This window comes from Erpetoichthys calabaricus, chromosome 9 (genome assembly GCF_900747795.2).
Source record: "Erpetoichthys calabaricus chromosome 9, fErpCal1.3, whole genome shotgun sequence".
NCBI lineage: Eukaryota > Metazoa > Chordata > Cladistia > Polypteriformes > Polypteridae > Erpetoichthys > Erpetoichthys calabaricus.
Genome location: NC_041402.2, coordinates 148,211,243 through 148,222,628, shown reverse-complemented (window position 1 = coordinate 148,222,628; position 11,386 = coordinate 148,211,243). Strand labels below are relative to the sequence as shown.

Here is an 11,386-nt window from a genome sequence, read left to right as displayed (position 1 = left end):
CCTATATTCAATATTTACTCTGTCAATACTGAAATGTCTCATTCACTGGGGATTCTTTAAACGCCTGGATTTTTAGCTGGCTGATCATACGTATAGCATAAGTTAGGTATATGGCTGTTCCTCTCACAGACACGAGCGCGAGCAGCGCACAGTTTAAGACAGAATGCTAACGCCATCTGTAGGAATATTCTGCTTAGTGGAGGATAGATAGATAGATAGATAGATAGATAGATAGATAGATAGATAGATAGATAGATAGATAGATAGATAGATAGATAGATAGATAGATAGATAGATAGATACTTTAAAACTGGAAATTCCCTTTTATTTGCCCTTAGCAAACGGAAACGCGTCTTCTGCCTCGCAGTATAGTTACATTAATGGCGACTTCGGTAACAGAGAGAGTCGACAATGGGTACAGAGAAAAGTTAATGTGCGAGCGCTTAGCACGTATTTCAACAGCCGTGAGGCTCGGAGCCTGAAGAGCTGCAGACAGGCTCCGCCTTTACTTTCCCTGCTTGCTTCTCCTCTTACTTGCTCCACTGTCGCTGTCCCTCAGCTAGTGCTTACTGCTAGTGCATCAGTTCAACGTACTGTGTAATCAGACTAAGCGCGCACTCACGAAGGACTAAACAAAAATGGAAAACAAGCTAAGCAGCTTGGAAACAAAGGGTTAATGCACCAAAACGCAATTTGTTTACCGGCGTCCAAACTTTTTACACGTCACAAAACTGAAGTTTGTGAATGTCAACATGAATAATCTGTCAGTTAAAGAGGATCCCTTTCTACGACCCAATGTGAGTTTAAAACTTGCTTGAAATTGCAGGTTTTCTTCCTAACGTTTCTTCATTGAATATTATACGTCTCATCTTTGACTTTCTTTTCGCCGTGTCATTTCCACACTTACCATCACTGTGCAATACACCTGAAGATGTATTTTGTGCTTTTTTAAAACTTAGAAGAATACTGGTCAGCGTTAAATCAAGTGAATTTTTTTGCAAGGATCCAGATGAAAAAATACCAGGAAAACACTGGACTGGGAAGTCTAATAATGTCAAAACATAAAGTACGCATAACCTTGGATACAGATACAAATAACTGAATTCATATGGCTTGAAGGTAAGGACAGTTTTTTTTTCTTAAATATGTGTAAAAGAAACAGTGTTTTGTAAATATTCATTACACCGTAATAATCTGTTGTGTTTTTCAAAACACTACTTCACTAATCATTACGTGTTCCCATCTTTGCATAAACTGACGAATAGAAAATATTCAGATACAGTAAAAGGAAAAATACAGTTTTTGATTTCATCAATCAATTACGCCAGTTTAAAGTATCTGTGTCATCAAGGTTCAACTAGTAATATTTCATTGAGAATATTCACCCAATTCTCTCCAGAGGATACCTTGAATAGAATGCTCCTTAGCGAATCAAAATAAATATAGCTATTTGTTGATGGGAAGTATACTGTCACCATGGAACAAAGCGTTGAAATGATTCTCGAAAAACAGAGGATGATGTTGCTAGATGGAGAACAATACAATCATTTTCTGGATGGAGTTTTTATGTAATAGCGCTAGATCACGTTAGAATAGTGTGTAACCTTTGTAAGGTTTTATAATATTTGTACCATGATATTCTACTGTGAATAATGAATATACGAAAACTAGGTGAGAAATTCAAGTTGTTCTTTTTCTTAAGATTTTGTATCTACTAATTGTAATAATCTCTTATTGTATCATAAGTCTTTAAGTAATCGCGCCTTTCCGTTTTCAACGGAATTACCACATAATCAAATCGCTATTTGAAACTATAACTAACATTGTATATTCGGCGACACTAATAGCACGATTTGAAGCAAAACCTTTAGAATGATGACTGTAAAGCAAAAGCAAGAACTATTTTCTGGTGTCCATCTCACGGTACAGTGTACGAGAACCCCCTGTGTGAGAGACACATAGTATACTTCCCCAGTCTGAATCCTCATTTATTACATTGTAATTCTCCATATTCTAGAAAACTTTAACAGGGCAATGTGTATTCGAAATATGAGTGAAATGGCCGAGAATGTATCTGAAGTGTATAGAAACACTGTTGCTTATATGGTAATTTGTACGCATGTATTGTCGGTATGCAGGGTACGTATGCTGCTTTGTGCCCTTCAAGTGGTAATTGTGACAGTTGTTTGATTTAAATATATTGGTACAATGCGTGAAAATACATGTACCGATGCTTTCTTTTCCTGGTACGCTTAGTACTAAGAAAACAAACTTGTGTGTAGTAAAACAGATTTTATGTTGTAGGAAGCATTCTTGGGTTGCGTCAGGTTAGCCACAGCCAGAGGCTGCGCGCGCTGCAGGTAACGGTATCCTCATTAGCGCCCGTTACGGATGGCACAGGTTACCTGCTGGTCACGTGATCACCTGCCCGTATTCGCAGGTGTATGAGGGAACTGTGGGACAGAAAATGTAATGCAGCCCGTGACGACATTCTAATCTTTTTTTTTTTTTTGTTTGTTTGTTTGTTTAAAAGGACATGTAGGAACAAGCAGATAATGAAAATAATTGCATGAAATGGATAAATAGATGATGCGTGCCTTTTTACTGTGCGTGCGAGACGAAAGATGCCTGCTGGACATTTAAACTGACGGTACTTGTGCGTGATTCCAAATAGTGAAGGTCATATTCCACCCTATAAAAACTACAGAGTTTTATTTATAACACCTAAGCACAGAATAATGTCCCAGACAGTAACCGTGAAACAATGAAACAATAAGCTTGTGTGGTGTATTTAATACCTGTTCTATTGCAAGGTGTTTATAAACCTGGTAAGAATGAAACTCATATAATGCTGGCTGTGTGAAATGCAAAGGCTTATTCGGTACAGTGAGTTAAAGCTGCTCAAATCTTATTACACTTTACTACATAATGTGAATGAAGCAGTCCAAAATATTTTAGCAGAAAAATACAATGGCGAAGTAATGACATTTCAAAGTGTACCTAAAAGCAAAAGATAAATGTCAATGCATGGGCTAATTTTAAGACAAACAGTATAATTACCTGGCCCAAAATCTGAGTCTGCAGCCCATGTCTGGATTAATTTGATTGAAAAGTCTGGTTTCTGATTTACATGGCTCTTTTGCATTGAAATGGTTATATTTTTTGTACTATAAATGTGAGCAAATACTGTGCAGAATTTCTATTTCAGTTTTGTAATTTTCTATAGCTGATCTACTGAAGCATAGTGAATAGCAATGGTAGCACTGAATTCATCCAAGTCCCTTCATTTCACTAAATATTGAGTATGCAGTGCTGGTGTTAGGCTATTTTGTGACCTTGACCAAGCTTATTAGTGTGCCAATCAACTGTTTGGTTGCTAACCTGTGTGGCTGGGTCCCCCCGCCCCATTATGATCTGCACCCTAGGTGAATGCCTAATTTGCCTTAATGGTGGTGCCAGCCCTGAGCATAGATCTTTACAGATGGACTCAAAAGCAGCAGGGTGACCCAAATCATCACATTATAAAGCTCCTCGGGGCTCAGTATTTTCAAACACACTACACTCTACTCAGTACACTGGATGTCATTCCATACTTGAACCAGATCAGCAGATGAGAAACCCACATCACCAATATAAAATAAAATACAAGTGTATTGGATCACTGAAATTAAAAACTACAAAACATTAGCAGTAAGCTATAACCCAAAAAATGCATTAGCTCATATGTTTCTTAAACTGTAAAACAAAGAGGTTAGGGAAGCATTTCTGAGCAAATTAAATATTTTCCTCATGAATTCTCTAGTTTAAATAACACAAAGAATCTGAATACAATACTAAGAGAAAATAGTTTCATCATATTAGGGCAGTAGGCAAAACACGTAATGCAGCTACCTCTTGGATCCATCATCCTAAATTCAAATCTAGCACCTGGCAATGAACATGTGGAACTTGCACATTCTCCCTGTGTCTGTACTGACCTTCCTCCAGGTGCTCCAAAATGTGCAATGTGTTTAACTGGCATTGTGTGGGTCTGTGCATGACTGGGCTCTGTAAAGGACTTACGCTCTAGCCAGGGCTGTTGGCTTACACTTTGTCCTACACCTCCTATTTCAATGAATTTGAATAAGTAGATCAGAGAATGTTATGTTATGTTATGTATAGTCAGCTGGCAGCTTGCTGTGGTTATGTATTAGCCTGCAATAGAATAGCAGCCAAGAGACAGGCAGTAAAGCTCCTGAAAAGACTCTTGCTTGTTTTTCTTAATTTGTCTCCATTTATTTATATATTTATAAACACTTTGACACCTCAGTTTTAAAACACAAAGTGATTTACACTTAACAGGTGGCTGAGCAAAGCCTATCCCACCTTATATGGGCCTCGTAGAAGCCATCAAGCCAACCCATGCTACCCCCACATAGCACCCTGTTAGGCCCTTTCTTTCTTTTTTCTTTCTTTCTATTCCTGACATCATGGTCTCAGGTTCACCACCCTCCTCTACTTCTGCCTCTTCTTTGCAAAGGATAATGATGTGTACAGTAGCCTGTCTCCTGCCGCTTGAGTTCACCCGACTGAGATCTGAACAACTCCTGATCAATGTGGGGTCTCTCAACGGCCTTCAAACAGCCTCTCTTTCCTTGGCAAAACTGTAAGCCTCTGCTTGTGCTAACCTTTGACCACTCACATAGAAAAAGTTCTTGTGATTTCCGACTTCTAACTTCTTTAGTAACTCCTGCAAAGCCACCAATCAAATTCAATGTCAGGGACACTCCGAGGTCAAATAATAATGTATTTTAATGGCAATAAAGTATTTTCAATTTCAGTTTTGGGGGTGGGGGGGTGAGAGAAATTGACATAGACAGAGAGGAAGAGACATACATATATTCAGCAAATTCAGCATATTAATGGAGTACTCTGCAAAAGATTTTTTAACAAAATGATTGTCCATAGTGCTTGATGCTACTGGTATGGGCTTTGGCACCCTGCAACACTTGATTAGATTAAGCATTGTTTTGAAGTGCTATTTTATGTTATGTTAATTTAATTTCTTTTCATATAGCCCTCTTCCTAGTCTGCGGTGGGCTGGCGCCCTGCCCAGGGTTAGTTCCTGCCTTGTGCCCTGTGCTGGTTTGGATTAGTTCCAGCAGACCCCCGTGACCCTGTGTTAGGATATAGCAGGTTGGATAATGACTGACTGACTCTTCCTAGTGTTGTAAATATTTACAGATATAACATAAAATCACTAAATATATTACAAAATAACATTCAGTATAACCTAAACTCTAATTCAACTGAGCACAAATACTTTACCTAAAGGATAGCAAGAAAGAAAACTGTGCAAAGTTTGGAGAAATTCTATTTTTGAGGATCTCCTCAGTAAAAGACAAGTCAAAATGTTTAAATAGGTTAGCTGGCTGCCTCCCTCCTCCTTGGGAATTCCAGAAAGCATTAAGCATATTCTGGTGTCAGTAAATTTGGTTCAGTGCAAAAGTCATCTAAGACTGAGCCAATTGCTGGTGACACAAAGTCTGCAGTTTACATTAAGTTCCTTTCCAAGGCCAGAAGGGATAACTGGGTCAAAGAAGCAGTGACAGCAAAGACCATGGGACTTGTAGAGAAGGGAAGGTGAATTGGGTCTGCAACAAATAATAGAAAACAATATAATTAGCTGGCCCTACAGCTATTAAAGGAGTATGCTATCTGATAACAATAAACAAAGTCTTGACTTAAATTCTGAGAATGATAGGGCATTTGTTATATCGACAAATAGATCATTCTATACTTTGGTGGCCCTATACCTTAAAATACTGGCAATTACATTATCTCTGGTGTATAGATATTGAAAAAAAGCTAAAGGTGGGAGTCAAATGGAGGTGTGAAAAAGATGTCTTATTCACTTTTTGAGCAATTGTCCAAACTTCTAGACAATTTGGCAGACATTTATTAATGTTGTCCAAAAATAATTAAACATGTGAACTCTCTTCTAACCTTTAGTATTTATCAATATGTTTTAATTATCACACCATATTAAATCCTCAAATTAACTGCTGTGTAGATGAGTAGGGGATGTTAGATTGGATTTGAATTAGATATGGTTTGAGTGTTTGACAGACTTCGGTAACACATTAATTTAGGTACTGCAACAATGCATCTACTGTATTACTCATTTACTCTTATGTAACGAGACATTAACAAAGACTTCTTTTGGTCTACATAATACTTATAAAACATAAGTAGATAGGTAGATAGATTTTCATCTCTGTGCACAGTGGCATATTTGGCATGAAGGTAAAAAGACGTGCTAATATGAAGGATTCTCACTGGTCTTATACTAAATATTTAATATCAAGAAAATATGTCTCAGGTAAGCCACATCAGACCATTCCAAAGTGAAGTTTTGTCAGTATATCACATTGCAGAAATGAATTAACACTTTATTGATGCTTTGCAAGTAAGTGTTATGAAGACTCAAAGAAGAGTATGTGCAGAGTAGATGAGTAATAGATGCTATTCTTGCAGTACATAAAATAAATTGTTACCTAGATTTGTAACTCATTTATACTTAATTTACAGAACCATCCATCCATCCATCCATTCTCTTCTGCTTATCCGAGACCGGGTCACGGGGGCAGCAGCTTGAGGAGAGATGTCCAGACTTCCCTCTCCCTAGCTCTTCCGGGGGTAATTCCGAGGCATTCCTAGGCCACCCAAGAGACATAGTCCCTCCAGCGTATCCTAGGTCTTCCACGAGGCCTCCTCCCGGTTAGACGTGCCTGGAACACCTCACCAGAGAGGCATCCTGATCAGATGCCTGAGCCACCTCATCTGACTCCTCTCGATGCGGAGGAGCAGTGGCTCTACTCTGAGCTCCTCCCGGATGACCGAGCTTCTCACCCTATCTTTAATGGAAAGCCCAGACACCCACCACTCATTTCAGCCACTTGTATTTGTGATCTCGTTCTTTCAGTCACTACCCATAGCTCATGACCATAGGTGAGGGTAGGAACTTACAGAACCAATAGAATTTATACTATATAATACAGAAAAAGAAAACAAAATTATGCCATAAATATTTAGAGGGGACAACTTTTGTCTGTCTGCGGTGGGCTGGTGCCCTGCCTGGGGTTTGTTTCCTGCCTTGCGCCCTGTGTTGGCTGGGATTGGCTCCAGCAGACCCCCGTGACCCTGTAGTTAGGATATAGCGGGTTGGATAACGGATGGATGGAACTTTTGTCTGTTTGTTGAGGTACCTTTCCAGTTGGTGTTATGCTGCTGTTATTTTGGTTCCTCAGAGCCTTATGTAGCACCCTAACAGTTTTTGGGAATTGCCTGTAGCTACAAATAGTAGTAGTTGAATTCGCTTAACTTGGTTGTTTTGTACATTTACTTTTGCAACTTATTATTTTTTCTTGAAATGGGAGTGACAAAGCGTTTTAAGTTGTGACACAAACAAATAAAGAATCTCTGTTTATATCAGCTTTGATGAGTTAAGTCCATAGAAGTTACCTAATGTAAATTTGATTTAATTTTATTTCAGAAATTTGATTTTGAAATAATCTTTATTGTTTTTTGTGTATGTTTTTAATGATGTTGTACTTTGGCCCAAATTTAATACATAGAGACACACAAATTTGTTTTTCATTCAAATCAAAAAACTAGTATGATTTTTAATTTAAATGAAACTTAGGAATATATCATCCCTATACAATTTATGCTTATAAAAAGATGCAAACAACAAATACTCACTAGGCAAATTATTAGGATCACCTGTATGCCTACTTATCCATGAAATGATCTAATCAGCCAATCATTTGGCAGCAGCACAATGCATAAAATCATGCAGACAAAGGCCAAGGGCGTCAGTTAATGTTCACATCAAAGACCAGAATAGGGGAATGATGTGATCTCAATGATTGTGACCATTGCATGATTGTTATTGCCAGACAGGCTGGTTTGAGTATTTATGTAATTGCTGATTTCTTGGGATTTTCACACAGTCCTCTCAGAATGATAAGGAAAAAAAAAATCTGTCCAGTTCTGTGGATGTAAACACCATGTTGAAGACAGAGATCAGAGGAGAATTGCAATACTGACTAGAAATTATATACTATAAAGGCTATGGTAACTCAAGTAACTATTATGTACAACTGTGGTGAGCAGAAAAACATCTCAGAATGCACAAAACATCGAACCATGAAATGGATGGGCTAGAACAGCAGAAGACCACATTGGGTTCCATTGCTGTCATCCAAAAACAGAATAGTGGGCTCAAGTTCAACAAAACTATGCAGTTAAAGACTGGAAAAATACAGCCTGGTCTGATAAAGATTGGTTTCTGCTGAGGGTAAGGGTCAGAATTTGTCACCAGTATGAATCTTTGCATCCAACCTGCCTTGTGTCAATGGTCTAGGCCAGGGGTAGGCAACGTCGGTCCTGGTGAGCCGCAGTGGATACAGGTTTTCATTCCAACCCAATTGCTTAATTAGAAAGCCAATCTCGGACCTTATTTAATTTTATGGCTTGTTAGTCTGTGCAATGTAAGGCTCTTATATCGTAGATTTTTTTCCTTTCCAAAGATATCATCCAAATGATATGAAGCCTAAAACAGATCATTTTCAGTCTGTCACATTTTTCTATTAAGTGTTTTATTAAATCAAACAGTGCATGATGAACACACACAGATGTAATTGGAAAAAAGCTAGCTGGAGAACTGCTGGCTGCTTTGTCTTTTACATCTTATTGCTAATAAGGAGCAATTAAAACACTGAATGCAGCAGTTTAAGATTGAAATAAGCAATTAAGGTTGGAGAACCTTAACAAGCGAGACCACTAAAATGAAGCATCAAAATGTCACTTAAGCAATATGTGCTTCATCAGCAATAATTGAGTTCTCGTTAAGGAACTGGGTTGGAACAAAAACCTGCACATACTGCGGCTCACCAGGACCGACGTTGCCTACCCCTGGTCTAGGCTAGTGATGGTATTGTAATGTTTTAGGGAATGTTTTCTTGGTACACTTTGGGTTTGTTAATATCAGTCAATCATCACTTGAATGCCATTACTTAATTAATTGAGTATTGTTGCTGACTATGTGCATCCCTCCTTGGTCATAATTTACCCATCTTCTAATGTCTGTTTGCCAGCATTATAGTGCAATGTGTCATAAAATGAGTTCCATTTTATTTAGTGCCCTTCATGGTCACTGGATCTGAATCCTATAGAACACCTTTGTGATGTGGTAGAAAGGGAGATTTGTAGCATGAAATGTGCAGCTGACAAATCTGCATGAAATTGTGCGATGCAGACACATCATCATAGACCAAAATTCGAAAGGAACAATTCCAACATCTTGTGGAATCCATGCTATCAGAGCAAAAACAGGTCCTTCTTAGTATTAGTACAGTGTTCCTAATGATTTGTTCAGTAAGTATAGGTATACAAAATACAGCAAATGTTTGCAATTACAAATAAAGATTTTGTTTTTGTTTGACCTGATTTCTGATACTTGCACGTCAATGGGTAATTTTAAAAGAACATCATATTAGGAATGATAGACCATAAGCCTAATCTAGGGTTTTGTAAAACCTAGCAGCCAATATCAGTTAGACAAAATTTCACAAAACAAGAAAGTCTTAAAATGCTCCTTAACCATATTGAGGGAGTCAGAAATTTGAATGGAGGTGAGCAGCTTTTACCACTAGCTGGTCCTACACATGAAAGCAGTCTGGATATGAGATTTGATGCCACACAGAGTTGGCATCATCAGGCACCATTGATCAGCAGATCTGAGTGGGCTAGAAGAAACATAAAAGCTCACAAGTGTCTTTACATAAAGTATATAAGGATAACCCATTCACTACGCTGTAGGCAAGCATTAAGGATGGGTTTCTGCCTTGTCCCTGATGCTGCCAGGATAGGCAGTCCTGACATGGGGCAGGTTGGAAAATTATTGGAGGCATACAATATACTTGACGTGTGTCTAAACACAGGTAAAAACTACAAATATCTATTACTCGTTTTCTTTTTTTGAAATATATTGCTTGGATTGCATATGTTGATCATTTAAAGGTTGGATTTAAACAGCAGAGATTGCAGAAAAAATACACTGGTTTGAGAAAATGTAGGTCAAGCCTAAATGACTCACACATATGTGGCCTTGACACAGAGTTACTAGCCCCCATATGTAGTCAAGCTTGGGAGAGATGTAAAAAGCAGCAAACTGTGGAACTGAAATTAAAGCATTGATTAATGATTCATAAAATGATCTTCTGAAAAAGTAGCACTTTGTGGTGTCATATTTTATTGGCATGTCTGCATTAAAGGCAAGTGGGGCAAGTTCTACCATCTCCCATTTTGTAGATGGCGCAGTTTTGCAAAAACTTAAAAAGTAGTAAACTTCCATCCATCCATTTTCCAACCCGCTGAATCCGAACACAGGGTCACGGGGGTCTGCTGGAGCCAATCCCAGCCAACACAGGGCAGGAACCAATCCCAGGCAGGGTGCCAACCCACCGCAGTACACACACAAACACCAAGCACAATTTAGAATCGCCAATCCACCTAACCAGCATGTCTTTGGACTGTGGGAGGAAACCGGAGCGCCTGGAGGAAACCCACGCAGACACGGGGAGAACATGCAAACTCCACACAGGGAGGGCCCGGGAAGTGAACCCGGGTCCTCAGGTCGCCCAACTGCGAGGCAGCAGCGCTACCCACTGCGCCACCGTGCCGCCCAGTAGTAAACTTGCCTCAGTAATTTAATGTTAAACTAATTAGAGCAAACTAGTCATATAATCACTTTTTTGTAATTTTCCTTGATATGCTTAATTCAATTTTTTATCTAGAAAAATCTTTCTTTTTAGAGTATGTGAAATGTACTTTCTGTCCGGCACTGGTAGTGTGTTTCCAGGTTGCTTGGTCAGGTCCTTCTAGTGTTCTAAACACACTTTTGCTCATGTGTGTGTGCATGTGCAGTCTAAACATTTCAGTTCTGCCTTGGGGCTTGAAGTCAAGAGCCCTTTGGTTGATGCTGTGTGACACAATCTAAAAGGTGCCTAGACTTACACAGCTTGCTATTTTTGGGTAGTCATCATCATTATCATGAATCACGTCAATTACTAATGTACAGCCAACTCCATAAGTATTTGGACAGTGACACAATTTTCATAATTTAGTAGGATTACAGCTTTAATTTAAGGGGTTTACCAAAAATATCCATTTAACAATGACAGCCTTTTTTATACATGGTCCCCCTATTTTCAGGGACTCAAACGTATTTGGACATTTGACTGACATAGCCAGATGGGAACAGTTCCCTCATTATTTCATTAACTATTAAGATGGCAAAAGTTCTGGAATCAATTCCAAGTAACCCTAAAAACAGGCCATC

General features: G+C 38.7%; 1 protein-coding gene across 1 annotated transcript in view; it reads left to right on the top strand.

Moving 5' to 3' along the window:
* The first annotated feature begins 212 nt into the window (after positions 1 to 212).
* Positions 213 to 11,386, top strand: part of LOC114657256 (D(2) dopamine receptor B-like) — a 347,132-nt gene continuing 335,958 nt past the window's right edge. The window contains exon 1 of the mRNA XM_051931881.1: positions 213 to 1,119. The gene's annotated coding sequence lies outside the window, so the exon portion shown is untranslated. The remainder of the gene's footprint in view (positions 1,120 to 11,386) is intronic.